The sequence below is a fragment of the Mus musculus genome, chromosome 2, assembly GCF_000001635.26.
Source record: "Mus musculus strain C57BL/6J chromosome 2, GRCm38.p6 C57BL/6J".
NCBI classification, from domain to species: Eukaryota; Metazoa; Chordata; class Mammalia; order Rodentia; family Muridae; genus Mus; species Mus musculus.
This window is the reverse complement of record NC_000068.7, coordinates 5727043-5749577: the sequence shown is the minus strand read 5'-3', so window position 1 is coordinate 5749577 and position 22535 is coordinate 5727043. Positions and strand designations below refer to the sequence as shown.

The window sequence follows — 22535 nt, the reverse complement described above, 5'->3', positions numbered from 1 at the left end:
AGATGCTTCAGTGACTGTCCGCCATCAGATTCTTTCTAACATTGCCTGTGCTGGGCCTGTGGTCGATACCCAGTAACGATTTGCTCTCTTGGAGCCTGGGGATGTGGCTCAGTTGGAAGAGTGCTTGCCTGGTGTACCTGACACCCTGGGTTTGAACTCCAGCCCCGTATAAAACCAGGTATGGTGAAACAGCTATAATCCCAGCAGTGGGGCAGTGGGCCAGGAGCCGAAGGTCAAAGTCATTCTCTGTAAATAGAGTTTGCTGGCCACGTGGGATAGATATTTTTGCTCTCTCAAGTAAACCAAATATCCCACTTGAGACCAAAGGGCTAGGAATTCTCTTTTCTTCTTTTTCAGTCTCTAGTTACTTAGCTATATATGTAACTTCCTTCTGAGTTCAGGGGCCTGCTGCTCCTCTGTCTTTCTCCTCCCTCTCTTCAGGCAGCTGGAATCATGCTTTCTGGCCAGTACTAAACCGCTTCTGGATGACAAGGGCTTCGTACAATATTAGATGCACTTGCCATTACTAAACCTGCCATAGATGGCGAGGGCTGTGCATCACGTTCAGATTCACGTGTTACTTCTCTTCCTCACTCATCTTGGCTGACATCTCCAGTCCCGGCAGCTTGACACTCATGGCGAGTACCTACAGCACCCATTGCTTCCGTTTCCAGTGGCAGAGCACTTGTTAAATTATGACTTCCTTCCCTTCCTCTCTTTCCTCCTCTTGCCCATCCTTCCTCCCTCCCCTTTCTCATCGCATTTCTGCCCAGTTCTTTTTGTGCCACTGGGGTCTGAACGCAGGGTCTTGCATGTGCTAGAGAAGTGGCCAACTGTGGAGCCGCATAGAGCTGCATCTGTCTCCTGATCGAACAACGATTGACAGTGAGTTCCTCAGCGCTGTCTTTGTGAACAGTGAGGGCTTCCTTCTGAGTTACCTGCATAGGTAAAGGCAAGACCAGTGTTCATGAATATTAGAAGTCTTGGCGCCTGTTTCTCCTCTTGGGCCACCCCAGTTGTGCCCCTCCCCTTACATAATACAACTCTGGATTCAGGAGTCAGTAGTATATCAGTATTCAGAGGCCCCTTCAAGAAGCCCTTCAAAGTGATCTAGGACAGTGTTCTCAGCCTCCCTAATGCTGCGACCCTTTAATACAGTTCCTCATGTTATAGGGACCCACAACCATAAAATTATTTTTGTTGCTACTTCATAAGTGTAATTTTGCGACTGTTATGAATCGTAATGTAAATATTTTTGCAGATAGAAGTTTGCCAAAGGGCTTGTGACCCACAGGTTGAGAACCACTGCTCTAGGGAATTGGGATTTCGAGGGGAGTCAGAGTGAGGGATGGATACTCCTTGGAGGTGTATATAGTAAGCTTTTTCCCTTTTCTGTTGTTTGAGTCTTTTGGTACTTTGAGATGAAAATTATTGACAAATATCTGGCTTACAAAGGGAACTCATTTTTCTGGGCATAGCACCAGAGAGGGGCAACAAGAAGGGATATAATGGTAGAAAAAGTTAGGGTTTCATTGCTGTGAAGAGACACCATGACCAAGGCAACTCTAAGAACAACGTTTAATTGAGGCTGGCTTATAGTTTCAGAGAGCACACGAGTGTCTAGGCAGACATGGTGCTGGAGAAGGAACTTCGAGTTCTACACCTTGGTCTGCAGGCAACCAGGAGGAGACTGCCTTCCTAGGCAACCAGGAGGAGACAGACTGTCTTCCTAGGCAGCCAGGAGGAGGCGCTGAGATTTTCACACTGGGTGGAGTTGAACACTAGACCACTTCAAAGTCCACCCCCACAGTGGCACACCTACTCCAGCAAGGCCACACTTCCACTAACAAGGCCATACCTCCTAATAGTGCCACTCCCCATAGGCCAAGCATGAGTCAATGGGGCCAAACCACCAGAGGAAGTGATATCAATCTTGCTAGATAAATTCTCTTGCTTTCCTGGGTCCAAGTTTCTTCTTGGGTAAACTGGCGGTAATAACTATTCCTAAAATAACTCCCAGAAAGCCCTTGACAGCCTTCTCCTTGGCCACAGGGCTCTTGTATAAATCCCAATTATCGCTGGATGTCTGAGTTCCTCCCTGTAGCCATCTGAAGCTCCCAATCAGTGACCTCATAGACTTGATGATAATCTCAATTTATTTAAAGAATATACATCTCATGATCTAAATGCTTTATGTGGCCCAACTTGCTTTATCTTTGCAACAGTGTGCAGTAGTTATACGACTTGAAGATGGGGAAACTGAGGCACGTGGAAGCTTTCTTTACTGCCTTGCTGCTGTGACTCAAGCAAGTAGGTCACTGGCCATCTCTGCCCAAGCTTATAGCTTCTGCTTCAGCTATACCTTTGATGACCTGACTGATGGCCTATACCTTGGGGGCCCTGATTAGAAAAGCAAGATGACTCTTGCAAACACTTTCTGGAAGAACATGCATTTCCAGTTCCCAAAGCCAACTTCTTTTCAAACTTATGGAGAGAGATTCCTTTGGAAAGTCAATGCTGCTGGTGATTAGGGAGGTGGGGGGGGGGGCAAGGGGGTCTTGAGCCTCTGTGGAATTGAGCTGAGTTTAAAGGTGCTCCCCCAGCTCCCTGCTCACTCCCTGTACATCCTAGGGCTCATTCTTCCAATCAGCAACTTCCCAGCAGTTGCTTTAGGTGTTGGACAATCCACCTGACCTGGCCTCGTTTCCAGTGGCTCCTCACACATAACTCTCTGGAGACAGCTGTGCTGTGTCAAGAGCCAGCTCCCACGTGGGAGGTCCGATTTACTGGGCAGCTCAGGAGACTATCAAATATTTTAACTATTACTTGTCACCTGAATGGGAACATTTTCCACACACCCATCACATGTCAGCAGCGGGGAGATGGAAGAGAATCTTGTTCTTCCTGTCCCTTATTAAGAAGAGGCTGCGCATAGCACCTCCAAGTAAGGAGTCCTAGGGTCGCTGCCGCTGCTCGCTCGGACTTTACGCATGCGCTCTATGGCCTGAGCAGACTGTCCAGCTCACTACATTAATCCTCCCCGTTTTACTGCTAAGGAAGCAGGAGCTTAGAGAATGGATTTACACTACAAGTAGGGCTGAGGTTGAAATTTGGAAACATCCAACTCCAAAGACTGTTTTCCTGACCACCAGGCTGTCTTCTTACCGCTGCCGTGGGTCTCAGCGAGGATGAAGCGGATGCTCATGCGTGAATCCACGCACTGGGCAATTTGTAAAACTTCCCACTTGCTTCTAGAATCCATCGCTGGGATGGACTGGGTTTATTTGGATGATGATGGGCAAAATGTTGTATTTTGTGTTTTTAACAGCTCAGGGTTTGACAGCTGGGAGGGAAGCAGACAGAATGCAGAGAGCAGCTCCTGGGAGGCAAGGGAAAAAAAATGAATTTAAAAATCAAATTCCTAAGGCCAGAGGTGGTAGCACACACCAGTATTCCCAACACTTGGGCTGGGGGGCAGGGAGGGCCTGAGGCAAGCCTGAGCTACAAAGCAAGATGCTTTCAAAACACAAGACAAAAAAAAAAAAAAAAAAAAAAACCAAAAAAAAAAAAAAACAAAAACAAAACCTCAACCCAAAATGTCAGCCTCCTAGAACTGACGAGACGGAGGCTGTATCAGTGGTTAACCAAGGGCTCCAGGCTACAGTACAGACTTGTCAAGTTCAGACACTCCTTGTTTAGCATTAACAACCCACTATCAGCAATTTCAAGAAGTCCATCTCACTAAAGACCATAGAGGTGAATAAGAAAACAGGGTGTGGGGGCTGATTCAGAGAAAATGGTTTTGCTGAAATGTTTTGTGCTTTGGATACACGGTTCAGTAAGTTCATCTCTTTTCCCAGTTTATTAAAATGGCCCTTTGCAGAGGTAGCTGTAAGGTATATAAACGGCTAGCCAGGGTTGTCACCTTTCTCTTTGAAATACCAGGGCTAGATTTTCTCTGAGTTTGATTGGACTTTCTTCTGATTTCGTGAGGTTTGGCTGTCTCTGAAGTGTTCCATTATAGTATGCACAATAGCTTAGTAATGGCCAATAGTTTGTGTGCAGTGGTCTAGAACACAGGTATATGGTGTATACAGAGTGCTGGAGGTATGACCATCAATGAAGCAAAACCTAACTAACTGCTGTAGGTAGCTTGATTACTCACTCGGAATTCTTCCTTTAAGGATAGTACTGGAAAAGACCAGCCATCCCCAGATCCGTGTGATTTGGGGGCTGGAAGGAGGTTTGGATATAGCCAACTCCTTTTCACACATTCCTCAGGAACATAAATTCTCATAAGAACCCAACCCAAAGCCGGGCAGTGGTGGCACACGCCTTTGATCCCAGCACTTGGGAGGCAGAGGCAGGTGGATTTCTGAGTTCGAGGCCAGCCTGGTCTACAGAGTGAGTTCCAGGACAGCCAGGGCTACACAGACAAACCCTGTCTCAGAAACAAACAAAAAAACCCCAAAAAACCAAAAAAAACAAAAAACAAGAACCCAACCCAAAGAAAACATGGAAAAAACCCCACCCCTCACACTATATATGCCTCAGTGGTCTGTCCTCTTGCCTAGTGCTAAGCTTCACAGGGGAACAGCACATTGGCTCTCACATATAGCCACATCCCTCGCCCCACCCCTCACCTTCATCTTGATCTCAGTAACTCAAAAACAACACCAGGCTGCCTTTCTGGTCTCAAGGAGTCTAGGAGGTAAAGTAGGTTGTTCATTACAGGTTATTATTATTATTATTATTATTATTATTATTATTATTATTATTAATTATTTTGCTTGTAACTTATTTTATTTTATTTTGGCAGCTCAAGATAGACAGAAAAATTCATGTGCATATTTAAGGCATGTAAAGGTTTCCATATTGCTAAGATCATATACTTAACTGGTAAAGGCTACTACTTAAGCAGGGTATGGTGGCTCATGCCTGTAATCCCAGCAATTGGGAGACTGGGCCAAGAGAATTACTACAAACTAGGTTTGCTTAGATTACATACTCATTTCTTGTCTCAAAAACCAGAAAAATCAATCCAACAACAAAACCCATGCTGAATAACAACAAACTGTTTAGCTTAGAGCACTGGTCTTAGCTCCCTCCCTCCCTCCCTCCCTCCCTCCCTCCCTCCCTCCCTCCCTCCCTCCCTCCCTCCCTCCCTCCCTCCCTCCCTCTCTCCTATAAGCATGTAATGATTGACTAGCAAGGGCCATCTATTGAAACTGGCAATGAATAAAGTCCAGGTTCTGTCTTTCTGAGCTCCCGCTAATGCTTAGCTGGTGAGGCAGGTTGGCCTGATTCCACCTGAGAGGATGTTATGTAGACCTGTTTTCTAGTGAGAGTGATGGGTTGTGAGGACCCATAGCTTCCCTGGAGTTCTCTGGTCAACCAGGACACTCTACTCCCAAGGCTTGTCAAGCTATCGACACTGGGGTGAAGCAATGTTCCCTCAATGGTTCTCTGCTCATAGGGGGAGCTGTGCAAATACTGGTGCGCATCCCTGCTTTATAGTAATGTGAGCCCAGTAGATGAGGGGGAGTTAAGGACGCATGAGCGGCTCCTAAAGAGCAGGGTAAGGAGACACCATCTCTGTGGGCTCCGTGCTTATGCCAAACAGTTTCTAATTAGGAAAGTTAGTTCTCGTGATCAGAACCTCCGTTTCCTTTACAGATGCGGGTGCCCTTGAGGCTAACACATCATTCCTAATTTTTAAAAATGGAGCAAGTTTATGGTCAGATTTTACTACTGCTTTGTTTTGATTTTTTTCCAACTCAGTAAGTGTTCCATTTGCAAAGCCAGGACATGATTTTTATTTTTTTTTTTCCCACCAAAAAAGAGGCATAGAATTGTGAGATCCTTCTTAGGCTCAGTCGGACATCTGTTTCTCTGAAGACCATTTGTCTTTTACATGAGTAATAACTAGGAGAAAAGAAATGAGAGACATAGATGCTCTTTACTGCCACAAGGGATGATTTATAAAAGCGCAGGCAGGCTTCTGACGCAGGAACAAGCTCCTTCCTCAGCAACCCCTGTAATGTGCAAGAGGTCTTTGGCAAGACCATTGATGGATGCTTGAACATGCATAGAGTATGGGCTGTGTAGCATCTTTTCCCTACTCATACATGATCATGACCAAGTTCTTTCTATGAATTAGGTGTGGTGTGCTAGTGTGAATGAGAATGGCTCCCATAGGCTTATAGATTTGTATGCTTAGTCCCTAGTTGGTGGAACTATTTGGGAAGGATTAGGAGGTGTGGCCTTGTTGAAGGAGGTACTTTGAGGTTTGCTCTCTCTGCTTGCCTGTGGATCAGGACATAAGCTCTCACCTGCCTGCTTGAACGCCATGGTGATAAGCAAGCCTCCAATTAAATGCTTCCTTTGTGAGAGTTCTCCTAGTCATGGTTGCTTTTCATAGCAATAGAAAAGTAACTAAGACACATGGTAAGGAGTAACCATAATAACTAATAAGGTAAAACTATTATAACTATACACTGTAATTAAAAAAAAACACTTAAAATTTAGTATCTGTTACTTCTTAGAATTTTCCATGTAATATTTTGGGCTATGGTTGACCAAAGTTAACGATGACCATGGAAACAAAACTGAACAGAGGAATATTGTATGGGTATTCTAAGAATATTGTAATCAGATTGTAATCAAATTGTTGGAATGAATGGAGAAACACGAGCAGGATAGGAAGGAACGCTGAGCTAGTTTCTGCCGCTGCCACAAATACCTGAGGCCATCAGCTTATAAAGGGGGCTGTTTTAGCTCACGGGTCTGGAGGTCTCCGTTGCTTTGATTAACCCCATTGCTTTGGGGTCTGTGGCAAGGCAGCATTTCATGGTGGCAGGGTGGTGGAAAGCTCACCTGAGAAGGCTGTACAGAAATGGAACAGGAAAACTAGGGTCTCACAGTCCTTTTCAAAGGCATATCCCCAGAGATCTAAACACTTCTACTAGGTTTCATCTCTCTCTCTCTTTTTTTCCCCTAAGGCAGGGTTTCTCTGTGTAGCCCTGGCTGTCCTGGAACTCACTCTGTAGACCAAGCTGGCCTCAAACTCAGAAATCTGCCTGCCTCTGCCTCCCAAGTGCTGGGATCAAAGGCGTGCGCCACCACTGCCTGGCTAGGTTTCATCTCTTAAAGGCTCCACTATTTCCCAATAGCGCTGAGCTGGGGACCAAGCAATTAACCCAGGGGCTTCATAGAATAGGTAAGATCAAGCTATAGCAACAATCACGCAAGCAGACACCAGGAAATGTAATAAACGTTTGTCATAAGAGAATTTTACAACCTATTATTACCAGAAGGATAAGCTGGTTAATGAAGCACGGTGGGAGGACAGAGAAGCCTCCGGTGTATTTACATCCATTCTCAAAGGTGAAGTCACAGCAAATGGAATTCAAGGTATCTTAAAAGTAAGCCATAAAAAACAAACTTTAGGACTGGAGAGATGGCTCAGAGGTTAAGAGTACTGACTACTCTTTCAGAGGTCCTGAGTTCAATTCCCAGCAACCACATGGTGACTCACAACCATCTGTAATGGTTTCTGATGCCCTCTTCTGGTGTGTCTGAAGACAACTACAGTGTACTCACTTACATTAAATAAATTAATCTTAAAAAACCAAAACCAAAACCAAACAAAAAAACCAAACTTTAAGAAAATAGTAAATACATAAATATCTTAAAATCGAAGATATTGTAATAATCAATGTACTAAAAAATGGAAAAATGAATACGTTAAAATATATATTATATAAAACTAGCTTTGGTCACAATATAAACGTATTAAAAACACATTATAAGGTATGTCAATCAAATGTGTTTCTTTCCTCCTGTCTGTCTTTTATTTTTAAAACTTATGCTTATGAGTGTTGTTTTCTGGATGTACTTATGAACACCGTGTACATGCAGAGTCAACTGACATCAGAGGAGGACACTGGATGCCTTACAACCGCAGTTCCAGATGTGAACCACCATGTGGGCGCTGGATCTGAACCTGTGTCTTCTGGAATAGCAGCAAGTGCCCCTAACTGCTGCGCTTTTCTTTCTATTTTTTCTCTTTCTTTTTCCATCTTCTTCCTCCTTTTCTTTTTCCTTTCTCTTCTCCCTCCCCCTCTTTCTTTCTCGCTCCTTTCTCCCTTTCTCTCTCTCTCTCTTTCTTTCTTTCTTTCTTTCTTTCTTTCTTTCTTTCTTTCTTTCTTTCTTTCTTTCTCTCTTTCTTTTTCTCTCTTTCTCATTCTCTCTCTCTCTCTCTCTCTCTCTCTCTTTCTTTCTCTAGCATCTTTCTATGTTGCTCAAGCTGGTGGCCTTGAACTCCAAAGCTCAAGCAACCCATTGCCTCTGCCTCACAAGTGGCTGAAAACACACACGCCACCCAGCTTCTTGTGCCTTTTGGTTTGCTTTGTTATTTTTTTTTATTTAGTTTTTTTTTTTAAGTACTGAAGAAAACCAGATATAATAGCTGCTTTGGGCAAAGATAAAAAAGGAACTGAAATAGAGATAATCATTATGAAACTACATTTTGAAAAACTCAGACTCAATACAAATGGTTAGGTGCACATTTATGAATCCATTTTCACTTCTCAGTTAGCAGAAGATTTAAAAATACTTGACTTCAGGGAAAGACTTCCTAAGCTTTTTCCATTCATGACCCTTTTTTCCCGAGGAATTTTTATTTAACCACAGTACACGGATGTATAAAGTAAGGCTACAACTCAAACATTTACTGACAATAAATCTTAAGGAAATTTATCTTGAGGCAATTGTTTGGTACAAGTTCTAATATTTATTAACTGTGAAAGCAAATTTGCATTCTAATAAGATAGATGAGCTTATTTTTTACATAAGCATTAAGTCTTGGCTGAATGTTTGATTCTGCAGTGCATAGAGTGTCTTCAGTAGTTTTCAGAGTTGATCAATATTTTGATTTTATTGTCAGTGATGAGAACACCACTTTGCATAAATATACAGTACAAAATGGCAGAAAGATGTTTAGGGCCATTTTGGAAATTGTTGGAAGTTCTGTCCTAATCCCAAGCCAAAATTCACTTGACAATTTTAAAAATAAATTTTAAAAATAAATCTTAAGTCAGCAATTCAAACAGTGACTTTAGAAATCAAATGTTCTAGACAGAATACAATCAGAACTCTGATACTTATATGCTGAGGGATAATGGTAGGAAAAACCGAAGTCCTGGTTTTCTGTAATGATGCCACTGTGTCTTCATAAGAGCAGAATACTGTGTGTATGGGTAACGCGCCACAGTTCACAGCACACATTTGTCTTGAATCTGAGAAGGGCTACCTCAGGCAGTGATGGTTGACATGTGGCACCATGGCATGTACAGACATAGCAGACAGCACAAGTGGGAGTCAGGCTCATTGTGTGTTTCATTTTGAATTCATTCTCGACTATGTTGTGCTCACAAATCTTTTACTGCAGCAAAATTTTCATAGCTTCTCACATCTAAACTGTACGGCCTGACAGGAGACTGCGACCCATGTTGAAGACACTGTGTTCTGAGTTGCATATACATGAAAACAGTCCCTTCATTTACTGCAGATAGAGGTGTAAACCAGCAAACTTCAGGAAGTATTTATTACTTGAAAATGTCATACATGTATATAATGCATCTTGATCATATCTATACCTCTCTCCCCTACTCTAACCCTCCCCAGGACTCCACCACCACATCCCGTGTCAATTGTATGTCCTCACTTTATAATATTTATTTATTTATTTATAACTTTGTGAGTCCAGTTAGCACTGCCCACACACTTATGGGCATGGGGGCCATCCACTGGGATGAAGGCAATGTGTCAATATCTGTCAATTCCTAAAAATATTTTGTATACTTAATTTCATTTCATAACTTAGAGTGAAGTAGACCTGTATTTATATGCTAGAATGTTCACTGTAGCATTATTAATTAACTAGTTGCCTAATTAGGAAGGCGACTTAAATGTCCAATAGAGAATAATCATTAATAACAGAGACAATAAAGAAAATGGAACACTATGTAACCAGTAAGTGTGTTATTCTCCAAAAACATACAGATATGTGAGAAAGTTTCCAGTTATAAAGCTATGTGAAAGATACAGTTCATGTTTGAAACATGTTCCATGCTTGAATAAAATGTTTAGAAATAAAAACAGAAGGAAAACAAGCAAACAAACAAAACCAAAACTAATTGTCCTAGACAGGACTGCCCATGAATTTTGGGTTTTTCTGTCTTCTCTACAAGAATCCTACAGACAGCCATATTTCCCAGAAAACTGACAGTCCCATGTGTAGGTTTATTGTATCCATTGCTCCATATCACTGCAGTGAAGAATCTAAAACTCTTCATCTGGAATTCAGGTCTCTCCATATGGGCTGCCTGCCTCTCTTCCAACTTCCAGTGGTTCCCTCGCCCAGCCTCTGACTCTCCCAGCTAGCCCTTTCCTTCCTCAGACATATCCCTACAGTGTGTGTTCTCTTTACCCACAGCTTTCCAATACTGAGACAGCTAGGTCTCAGGGTTCAAAAGAGATCTCCACTCCGAGGGCATCTGCCTGGTCCAGTCTCTGAGTTCTTGCCAGAGCTTGCTGCTGGTCTGTCTTCTAGCTTTCTGCAGCTAGACTGGAAGAGCCTATGAGCTCTTCCTTGTGATGTCTATTACAGTGCTCAGTACACAGAAGTTGCGCTCATATACAGCAGGTGCAGTGCTCAGTAAGTCCTACAGATTGTCTCTTTCCTACTCTATTTGTAGCTCATTGTGTATTTGGAACAAATTTTGCATGCATGTCCTTCCTTTACCTTTCAAAACAAATCCATTTAGAGACTGGTAGTCCAGACTATTGGTAATCTTACTAAGCTACGGGAACATTCCAGAGTGAGTAGAAATCAACAAAAGCAAGGGCTTTTGTTGATTTTTATACTTCTTTTGATGTGCTAATGCTAGGAAAATATTTGGATTCTTTCTTAGGGCAGAGTGATAGAGCCCAGGGTCTCACACATGCTGAGCAAGTGCTCTACCACCAAGACACACCTTCAGCCTCTTTTATCTGTCTCAGCAAAGAAGAAATTGTAAAGAATAATGACTCCATTGCTCCCTTTTACATGACATGAGACTCATTTGAGTTGCTGGAATTTAAAGGGTATGTCTGCCTGTGATACTGGAAATGAGAGCTAGGTGTGTAGCAAGGGTTGGTGGCCATAAGGTATAGGCAGAAAGTCACAGCCTCAGAAACCTGTACTCCAGGCTGACTCTTGCTGGGTCTGGCTATGGTGGGACTTTGGTGGATTTACCATGAAATTGCAAGATATGTTGAGTGACCTAAACTTTTACCTGCTTAGCCCTGTAGAGAGAGAGAGAGTGTGCTTGTATGTGGTATGTGTGTATGTGTGTGCTGTATATGTGTGTGTGTCTTTGTGTGTATATGTGTGCATATGTATGTGTGTGTATGCATGTATGTGTGTGTATGTATGTATGTATTATGTGTGTGTATGTATATGTACGGGTTTGTGTGTATGTGTGGTGTGTGTGTGTATGTGTGTGTGTATATATGTGTGTGTGCTGTGTATAGGACAGAGGTCACTGTCAGGTGTCGTCCTCAGAAGCTCTCCATCCTATGTTTTGGGGCAGGCTCTATTGTTGAGCCTGATGTCACCTACCAACAAACTCCAGGATCTGTCTCCATCTCCCCAGCACAAGAATTGCAGATAGGCCCAGTTTTTACATGGGCTTTGGGGATTAGGAGTCGGGGTTGAGGGGTCTGAACTCTGGTTCTCATGCTTGTGCAAGAAAACTTTGCCAACAGAATTAGTTTCTGACCCAGAATGCTTTGGGGCCCATGAAGTCTTGTTGTGCCTTTGGTATAATGAGCTCTCTGGCTTATCCCGCCTAAGGAATATTCAGCCTTATGTGGTGACAGCTAAACAGAATTGCTTTTCAAGCTTGTCATTGTCCAAGGCAGGGGTCTACTGTTTGGTATAAAATCTACACTACCATTTTTTAAAAACAGTTTTAGTACTTTATGTATATAGATATTTTGCCTGCATGTATATACGTATATATAGATATTTTGCCTGCATGTGTATACATGTATATAGATATTTTGCCTGCATGTGTATACGTGTATCACATGTGACCAGGTTTCCTAGGAGGCTGAAGAGGGTATCAAGCCCACTGTCTTAGTTAGGGTTTCTATTGCTGTGAGAGACACCATTGCCACAGCTAATCTTATAAAGGAAAACATTTCCTTGGGCCTGACTTACAGTTTCGTCTATTATTGTCATGGTAGGAAACATTGCCTCATGCAGACGGTCATAGTACTAAAGACGGATCTGAGCCTTCTTCCTCTTGATCTGCAGGCAGTAGAAATGACTGTGAGCGACACTGGCCATGGCTTGACCATATGAAACCTCAAAGCCCTCTCCCTAGTGACACCAATAAAGCCACACCTACCCCAACAAGGCCACACCTCCTAATAGTGCCACTGCCTATGGGCCAAGCATTCACACAGGAGTCATTCCTCTTTAACTCCTCCCCTCCCCGCAGACTTGTCTTAGGGAGTTGTGAGCTGCCTTGTGGGTACTGGAATTGAACCTGATTTTCTGCAAAAGCAACAAGTGTTCTGAGTTACTGAACCAACCCCTTTAAAAAATCTATATTTTAAACATTTTCTACTTAAGACAACACCTTCTGTGGCTGCATAAGTTACATCTGGAGACTCTACTGGGCTCATGGATCACATGTTTAGAATTTCCTGCCATTCTGGTTGCTATAAGAATTACAGAATTGCTAAACATGAACAGCAATTCCATGGTTCCAGCCAACCTTCCTGCCTTGTCCTCTGCCTATGAAGAACAGGTAGAGACAGGTCTGTGCCAGTGAGTTTTGATCTTTTCCATTGCTATAGCCAACTCCCTGACAGTCTCTAAATATCTGCTCCTAGTCACAAGAGCAGAGGGTTGATCAAAGTTGTAGATAGACAAATTGGTAACTTAACTCTGTGCCCAACTGATGGAGCAGCAAAGTCACATGACCGGTGGCAGCCTGTGTGACATGATTCTCCTCTCATCAGTTTTGAATGCACTGACAATTTGGAGTCCTCTGTAGGCTGCAACCAGGAAGGTCAGGAGAAGTTTACACGACTGCTTGAATGGAGAGTATTTCACTCCACTGGAATTCACAAGTCCTCTAGAAGCCTCTGTGTACTGTTCCAGAGCTGCAGGCTTTCCACACTGTGAATGCTGTTTAGAAACTGTGAAGGCTAGCACAGTATGGAAGGAATCACTCCTATGTGCCATTTCGTGTTCAGAATAAGAGTGCTCTTCTAAGCTCCTGAAGTCACAAGCACAGTATGATATGGTAGGTGTTATAGAAAGGAGAGAAAGAGAACCAGGGCTTGTCAGTGACTGCCTGTGGGGTCCTTCTGCTGTCAGCTCCGATTGGCTATAAAGCTACTTTAAATGGCTTCATTTTGAATGCTAATTAGCTTGTTTGTTGAGCTGGCTTGCTCCCAGAGTGGCTTTGAGAACTGCTGCCTGGCCCTTCAGCAACTGCAAGGCCAGAGCTAGGACAAGATCTGCTATACAAACTCCACTTCCTCAGCCTCTGATTAGGGTGGACTCAGGTGGAGGAGCAGAGAGGAAAGGTGTAGTGGGACCCTGAGAGCATCCCTGGTGGCCTGAGGCAGCAGTCCCCTGCCCTGTGCATAGGCTTCTGGGGGAAAAACTATCAAAATAAACCAGGGGTTGTCTGGAGCTACTCGCTGTTTTGTCTGAAGGAAACCCCAGTTCCCCAAACTCCAAAAGGTACTCCAAATATCCAGAAATGAACTCACCCTGGACTCAACCTGGATTTCTGGCAGTTCAATAAAAGCCAGAGTTCCTGCAGAACTTGTGAAAACTGGTTCTCATTTTCCAAAAGAAGTTATTTCCCTTACTTCTGACAGAAAGGACCTATGGCTACCTGAAGTGCCTATCAGCATATCAAAGCAGAGGTTGGCCTCCAGGCTCCCAGAGTATCACAAGAACTTTTATACATTTCAAAGCCCACTTGGATCCCATTCCTTCTCACCTCTCTCCTATCTGAACTCCCTCTTGCTCACCGGATTCTCTAGTTCATCTATTCATTCACCTTATAAGCCTACTATGCCTACTACCATTGGGCCCCCCCTTGCAGGTCCCCTTCCCTTCCCCCAATAAGCTTACTTTAACCTAGGCCTGTCCTTAAGGGGACATCTTAGCACTGAAGAGGTCAGCTCAGGACCTTTGAAAAATTCCACCCCTCCCCTCCTGGAAGAGACAGGTCAGAGAGCATGTAGGCCGGAAGGGAAAGGCTGATTACCTCATTTACTAAAGACCAATCAGTTTAAAGGGTGCTCTGTTCTGCCAGTCATATTGTGCCTAGTTGCTGATGTTCTCTGCCGCCCCTGGAAACTGTATAAAAACCCTCTCCAAATGGGCCACCCAGGGTGGTCGCCTCTTTCAGGTACAGGGCAACCCCAGTGCACTGGAACAATAAATTCCTTTTGCCTTTGCATTGATCCCTGGCTCTCTGTTGTTCACTTGGGGGGGGGGGGGGGTCCCTGCTAGTTAAGGCTCATCAGAGTCTTACATTAGTTTTGTATAAAATCGTATGTTTCATGTAAGTCTATTTGCATCCTAAATTAATTTGGGGGGAAGTGTTAAGGATTGAACCTATGGCCTTGAATATGCCAAGCAAATATTCTGCCAATGAGTTAAGCCCCAGATCCCTTTGACAATATTTTTTTTTGTAGTTTTAGATACTGCCACAAATAATGTATCATGGGGGGGAATTAAAGAAATTATGAGTTTTTCTGTTTACTAGGAGTCAGCCTCTTGTGCTGGTTTGAATGAGAATATCTGGCTAACTCATTTTTTGAACTCTTAGTCCTGTATAAAAGTGGGGGTTTCAGAACTAAAGTATCAAGTGAGGACATGACCACTCTGAGGTATGGTTGACAAAGTTTTTATTGTAGATACTGGGGAGGGTACAATCCAGAGCAGGGAGAGAAAGTAGTAGACTAAACATGGCCAGTCTATTACCGTGGGAGCACAGCAGCATCCAGGCAGGCATGGTCCAGGAGGAGCAGAGAGCTCTACATCTTCATTTGAGGGTCTCAAAGCCTATGCCCACAGTGACACACTTCCTCCAACAAGGTTACACCTACTCCAACAAGGCCACGCCTCCTAACAGACTCACTCCCTGGGCCAAGCATATACAAACCACCACAGACTAGAGCCACTCCCCGGGCCAAGCATATACAAACCACCACAGACTAGAGCCACTCCCCGGGCCAAGCATATACAAACCACCACAGACTAGAGCCACTCCCTGGGCCAAGCATGTACAAACCACCACAAACTAGAGCCACTCCCTGGGCCAAGCATATACAAACCACCACAAACTAGAGCCACTCCCTGAGCCAAGCATGTACAAACCACCACAAACTAGAGCCACTCCCTGGGCCAAGCATATACAAACCACCACAGACTAGAGCCACTCCCTGGGCCAAGCATGTACAAACCACCACAGACTATTTCTAGTTTGTGCTCTGCTTTGTACTTGTAGGTCAAGAGGTAATTCCTCAACTGCCGATCCCTTGTCTGGGAGACCTTCCTGGTAGTCAATGTTCCTGACAGATACTTCATAGAGTTGCCTCTCTTTGTCTTCTGAATCATTCACTCATGAATTAACAGCTGAATTCCTGTGGTAGTCCAGGAGCTGATTCATTGCCAGGTCTGGGTGGGGAGTGTCTTTAAAAATGAATGTAAAATAAATGTCTCTGAACTCAGAGGACCTGACTTAAAGTTTGCAGTGGTTTGACCCTGGTCTTTGTTCCTGGCGTTGGAGTTTTTATTCCCTTATCAAATGAAGAGCTCGTCTCCAACTTGCTTTTCTTTGGGCTTGACTGATGCCTTAGGCTGGAAGGTCCTCAAGCAGGAATAACTTGCTTCTGCTTTGTCTTCTTGACTTTGGCTGGTGTTTCTTCACTATCTCATTATGGCTTTGATGCTTTTAAGAAAACTAAACAAATATTTCATCCAGCTTGGCAGGCTGTCTTTGATCTTAATCACTCATCTTGTTGTTGCCAAATTAGACCTACAATGTAACTTAGGTTCAAATCCCAGCTCTTATTTTCAACTGGCCTGGGTTGGCCAAATTGTCTTCCTCTTGATTTGTCACACACATTAAACCCTACCAACTGATCTTTGTGGTTGTGTAATTTGAAAGTTAAAGCCTTTGTTTTTTTGTTCTGGTAAAGTGGTACAGTAACAGATGTGTTCATTGACTGTGTCCCAAGCTAGAAGGTAAGTTTAGGATTATGGAAAATTTGTGTGTGTGTCCCTCCCCCAATTTTCTCTTTCCCAGGAAATGCCTGATAAGGAGAATCTGCACAGTATGCTTGAGCTGAGGGAAATGGTTACTTTGTAAAGATAACCAAGGACTCAATCAAAATACATATTGCTTATAAACAAAAACATACTGCAAAAAAATGGGCAGAGGGTCCTATTCACTTGCATTATTTTGTAAAGTTGATCAGTGTTAAACTGGTTCTGGCTTTAGTTTTTCATTTAATGTGGCCTTGTAATAGAGTCCTTACACTAAATATTTCTTCTAATCTGAAGTAGTTTAGCAAAAGTTCTGTCATTAACATAAGCATAAGTGGTGTGTGTATATGTGTGTATGTGTGTGTGTGTGTATGCATGTCTGTTTTAAACCAGGGGTTGATTTAGTAAACTTGGGTTACCCACAGTCACCAAAGCTGGGGTGCCAGCTTCCGGTGTGTGTCTCTGCAGCGTTTTAGAGGAGTTGTAATCAGAACATTTAAAGAAGCCAAGCATGCTTTTTTATAGTGTCGCGATGCCCCCAAAGACTCAGTGTTTCAGACGAGAAAGCCATGGAATTATGATAGGCGGCAGATTGGCTTCTCCATGTCAGATGCTTGGCAGTTGATCCTTGCCTGATGGCCTTAAAACACCCCATCTGCGGAGAGAACGCTAACACGTTCATTTTCTGGATAAGGACATCAGCTTGGAGGGAATTCTTTGACTTGTCCAAGGCCACAGAGCCTTGGGGAAGAGGCTCCCCATTCCCTACCTTCCTCTCTGGAGACCTTCTGCTGTTCTATTACTCGCAACAGAACAAACGGCACCTGTGTGCTCTGAGGGTCAATTAAACTCATGGAGTGTTTGCTTGAAATTTTACAATGTTTGCCATCAAGACTCTGGTAATGTGTCTTTAAAAGGTGACAAGGGAGGCTGGAGGGGGTGTGTGGCTCAGTGGATAAAGCACCTGCCGCAGAAGCTGGAGGGCCTGAGTTTGGCTCTTCAGAAGCCATGGAAAAGGTGTGGCATAGTAACACCTGTAGCCCTTGAGTTAGGAAACAGAGCGAGGCAGGGCCCTGGGGCTTCCTGACCAGCCTTCTGGCAGAATTGGAAAGCTTCAGGTTCAGAGTGAGATCTTGTCTCAAAAGAAAAGATGGAGAAGACCGAGAAAGCACCTGGCACTCACCCTTGGCCTCTGTGTGCACTTGCCTGCACACACACTCCGTTGGGTAAGCACATGCAAGCACGCACAAAGGGATGAGGGCCGTACTTGGCCTCTGTGTGCACTCCTGCACACACACTCCATTGGGTAAGCACATGCAAGCACGCACAAAGGAACGAGGGCCGTATCATGATAGCACCTTTGGGACTGAATGGAGAAGTTGGACATCTAGGCACACAGAAATAACTCGCATCAGGAATGGAGTGGTCTGTCCATTACCAACAATGGACACGCAGGTGAGCTTATTGGGTGGAATTGGTAGGCTGAGCCACCCACCCATCTCTCATGAGATCAAGATACTAAAATTTCAGAAGGGTAGAAGGGGAAGTGTGACCAGAATACATGTATAAAGTTGTCCAATAATAAAATCTAAAAACACTAGATTTTTTTTTTGTTGTTTGTTTGTTTATTTTGAGACAGGGTCTTTATGTAGTGCTGACTGCCCTGAAACTCACTATGTAGATCAGACTGGCTTTGAACTCATAGAGATCTGTCTCCTGCCTCTGCCCCCCTCTGCCTCTCTGCCCCTCTGCCTCTGCCTCTCTGCCTCTCTGCCTGCCTCTGCCCACCTCTGCCCATCTCTGCCCACCTCTGCCCCTCTCTGCCCCTCTCTGCCTCCCTCTGCCCCCCTCTGCCTCTCTGCCCCTCTGCCTCCTCTGCCTCTGATGAGCTGAGAATAAAGGTGTGTGGCACCACAGTCAGGCTAAAAAGTAGGTTTTTAAAAGCTTAATTTTATAGACAAAACCTGAAATAAAGCCTCCCCTGTACATGAAAAATATCTATTTCAATTAGCAACCAACACCAAATTCCATGCAAATCGTTTTCCCTGAGTGAACAAAAATAGGGTGAAGCTAGGAGTTGAAGTTGGAAAATAAAAGATGTGAAGCTGTCTTGGCTGGCATCCGTCTGCCCCCTTCTCCCACTCATTTGCCATTTGTCATTTGCAGGAGAACTGGAGGGAAGGATGACATGGCAGATGGAACGAGACAGTACCCAATGCTCTCCTTCCTCCTGGCACCTTCAGAATTGAACTCGCCTTTGCTGCCCTTGTGATCCTATGAACATCTGATTTTCGAAAAGGGCTGTGCGCAGAGGGCCTGATGGGATCAAATTAAAACTCTGAGCTTTATGCAGGCGCAGCAGCCATAGCAGCAGCAGCAACAACAAAAAGTTAGAGCCTCTTGTCTAAGGATATATACAAAGCCAGAAATAGACGTTGGAGCTGTGGCCTGCCAGTCTGGGACTGCGATGGTGTGGATGGGCTCTAATTGAATGGCCGCATGAGTCACGCTTACCCAGTGCAGGGAGCCAGCGCGGGGACTCAGCATCCTTTCGTAACGCTCAGTAGCTAAGTTGATGGAAAGAGAGAAGTTTTTGTTCATGATCTCATTCCAATCAGAATGTGTCCAGACGCCCAAATATTTGATTTGAGCCCGGTTGCTAAGAGACCTCCCACTGGGACCCAGTTGCCTGCGGGCAGGAGGGCGGTATTGGCATCGCTTCAGATTTCTGCCAATTTATTTTGAAACCAGAAAACCTGGAACTGCGGCCTCCTCAAGGCAACCATGGAGAGAGGAGAGATCTGAGTCAGCCAAACACCAGGGGAAAAGCCCGCACTGACCTTCTAGGTGCTTTGGGAGGGCTTGGGAGAGAATCCTAAGGCTGGAATGTTTACCTACTGTTAAATACGCTGGACCGGCAAGAAGAAAGCTGGGGCTTTGTGCTTGGGAAATGCAAGTGACATCTTGAAGCGAGCTCAGAGATTGTAGAGCAGTGGTGGATTTCCGTGTTATTGTTGGGTGTTAAATAAGAGTCAAACTCCCAAGTACACATACCCAGCTTCTTGGGTTTTAATTGCTGGGTGACTTAAACCCCTTGGGGAATAGCCTGAGCAATGTTGGCTCCGATGAGTGTGTGAGAGGCCAGCACATAAGACAGAGCTGAGAACCTAAGTGGTGTTCCTCTCATTTCTCAACAGAAGGAGAGCTCTTTGTCCCAGTCAGGACTTTGTAGAACAACAGGAAGCGCTCCTCTGCTGGGGAGCCATGCCCCCGTGTTATTCCCTGCCCCAAATACTGACATACACAGGCCCGAAACGTCTTTCCATGTATTTCTCTATATTGAAAAAGCTTTAGTATGAATTTGTGTGCAAAACCTAGATTTTGCTATGGAGATTTTTGGATGAGATTTGTAATGTACAAATTCTGAAGGTCAAGGATGGAAACCCTTGGTTTTCACTTAAGTCAGATGGTGTGTGTGTGTGTGTGTGTGTGTGTGTGTGTGTGTGTAGACTGGCTGCCCTGTGAGTTTCAGGTATTGTCCTGTCTCTGCCCTGACCAGCCCCACAGTCAGCTGGGGTTAAGGTCTCACAGTCTGGCTTTCACTGTGTTTGCTGTGGATCTGATCTCAGGTCCTCATTCTGGCATGGCAAGCACTGCATTGACTGAGGCACCTCTGTAGCCCAAGTCAGAGTTTTGTAGAGGAACCAATGGATGAGTATGTCCTGCGATGTGAGAAGGAATTGGCTTGTGTGATTAAGGCTGAGATGTGCCATAACCTATTGTCTGAACTGGAGACCCAGGACCCCACCCTATAACTGCAGGCCACATCAGAAGGCCTGAGAACTTAGGAATGAATGTTGTAAATCCTAAACCAAGGGTGGATCAATGTCCCAGAGCAAACGATTGGGCAAGAGGAAAAGGAGTCCTTCTTCCTCAGCTTGGTGTCATAGTATCTAGATCCCAGTGTGGATTGTGTGACACTCATATGCCTTGGGGTATCCAACCCATTGACTGAAATGCTACTCTCACCTAAGACAGAAGGGCCTAACGTCCTCTTGAATGTGGGTTCTCTGGGACCAATCAAGCTGACACGTTTACATCTCCATTGCTCCCTGAGACTGTATAGTCATTTGTGGTGTTTTTCACCTACCCCTGTGACCCTGGGAAAATCCTGATGCTTCAGTTTTCTTACCTGTCAAAAGCTACCCTGGGAGGACTATTCTGTGTTTGAAAAGAGCAGTTTGATGCTTCTGACAAAGAAGTTGAATGTGGATTGGGAGGAAACCTGAAATGAAATATGTAAATAGGTCAAAAGGCCAGGGCAGGGCTTAGACCTGGACACACAACCATCTCGATTTGCTTTGAGAAGCTCCAATCAAGGTTTCTTGGCTGGAAAAGAAGATGAAATCTTAGGGAGACAAATGCCTGGTTGAACTGAGGACCCTGGAAACTAAGAGCAACGGGTTGTAGGGTAGAAGGTACTGGGGAGTCAGTCCTGCTTCACCAATGCATCTCATGGTTCAAGAAAGCATCGCATCAGAGAGCTTTATGATTTCCATCTTAGAAGTCAGTAAAGAGATATTCCCACAAGGAAAAATACCTTTAAACCCAGAGAAAATACTCTCTACTAAAATATTTTTCTTTTCTCCCTAGCCTCTGCAGAGAAGTGATTGGAAAAAAAAAAAAGTTGAAATTTGTTTCCCAGTCTAGAGTCCTTTTGATTATATAACTTGTCTAAGGCACTCAAGGTTTGTGTCAGGCCCATGTGATAGCTTTGTGAGTAAAAGGGGGTCACTATGTGTCTTAGTTAGGGTTTTACTGCTGTGTACCATGACCAAGGCAACTGTTATAAAGGACAACATTTAATTGGGGCTGGCTTACAGGTTCAATCCATTATCATCAAGTAGCATGGCAGCATCCAGGCAGGCATGGTGCAGGCAGAGCTCAGAGTTCAACATCTTCATCCTGGAGGCTGCTAGTGGAAGACTGGCTTCCAGGCAGCAAGGATGAAGGTCTTAAAGCCCACACCCACAGTGACACACCCACTCCAACAAAGCCACACCTCCAAATAGTGCCCACTCCCTGGGCCAAGCATAGATAAACCATCTCACTATGCAAACCTGATCTGCCAAGTTCAACCCCCAGAATCCATGGTGGGAGGAGAGACAGGCCTCCTGAGGGCTGTCCCCTGACCACTCACTCACACCATCATGTTCATTGCTCCACGTTGCTCCAACGAAAATTCTAAAAATGTGGGGAAAAAACCCAAAAACATTTCCATGAAAGAAGCTGTGACGTCACAGGTGCTGCATTCTGATGTCATCGCAGGATCTCTCTGGAACTTGACCAAGATAGACACGTGTCCTGCTTCAAATCCAAACCATCTTGCTAATGAGGAACACTGGCAGGAGAGGGAGGAAGACCACTCCAAATGAGAGAGAGAGAGAGAGAGAGAGAGAGAGTAAAATGCAGGCAGGCAGAGGGCCAGACTCTGCATGGAGATCTCGAATATTCCACAGGATATTCAGCCAAAACCTGTCTCTTAGTTTTTCAGTAATGATCGATGACAAAGCATGGGGTAAAAATAAACCCACTTGTAGTGTTGTTTCTGGCTGGTTCCAAGGGAAATAGCTTCGTTAACTTTCAGGGGAGCCAGGAGATGTTTGAGATGTGGATGCCTGGTGCTCTCCAGAGTGGAAGAGTACAGAAGAAGGCTAAGGGGCCGTGGAGTATTTGGGTCCAAGTTCTCTACTGTTGCCTTTGCTTAGAAGAAGGCTCCTGTCCAGCTGAGTTAAGATTCTATCCCTTATCTGGCATCAATGGGAGGGGAGGCCCTTGGTCCTGTGAAGGCTGGATGGATGCCCCAGTGTTGGGGAATGTCAGGGCTTTGAGGCAGGAGTGAATAGGTGGGTGAGGGAGCACCCTCGTAGAAGCAGGGGGAGGGAGAATGGGATAGGGGGTTTTCAGAGGGAAAACTGGGAAAGGGTGTAACATTTGAAATGTAAATAAATAAAATAACCAATTTTTAAAAAGACTCTCTCCCAACTGTAGGCTTAAGTGCCCCAAATGCATTAGAGAGAGAGAGAGAGAGAGAGAGAGAGAGAGAGAGAGAGAGAACATACACCGGAGCAGAGTTATTCTCTGATGTTCCCAGAGATGTCTTATGTCCATCTGAGGTGTA

At 44.5% G+C, this 22535-nt stretch overlaps 1 long non-coding RNA gene across 1 annotated transcript; it reads right to left on the bottom strand.

Annotated features, from left to right (window-relative positions):
- Positions 1 to 3224: 3224 nt before the first annotated feature.
- Positions 3225 to 21586, bottom strand: Gm29857. The gene is made up of 3 exons (XR_373964.2): positions 21559 to 21586; positions 4644 to 4704; positions 3225 to 3379 (listed from the first exon to the last, which is right to left on the bottom strand). It is a non-coding gene; the product is annotated as a predicted gene, 29857 (long non-coding RNA).
- Positions 21587 to 22535: the final 949 nt, after the last annotated feature.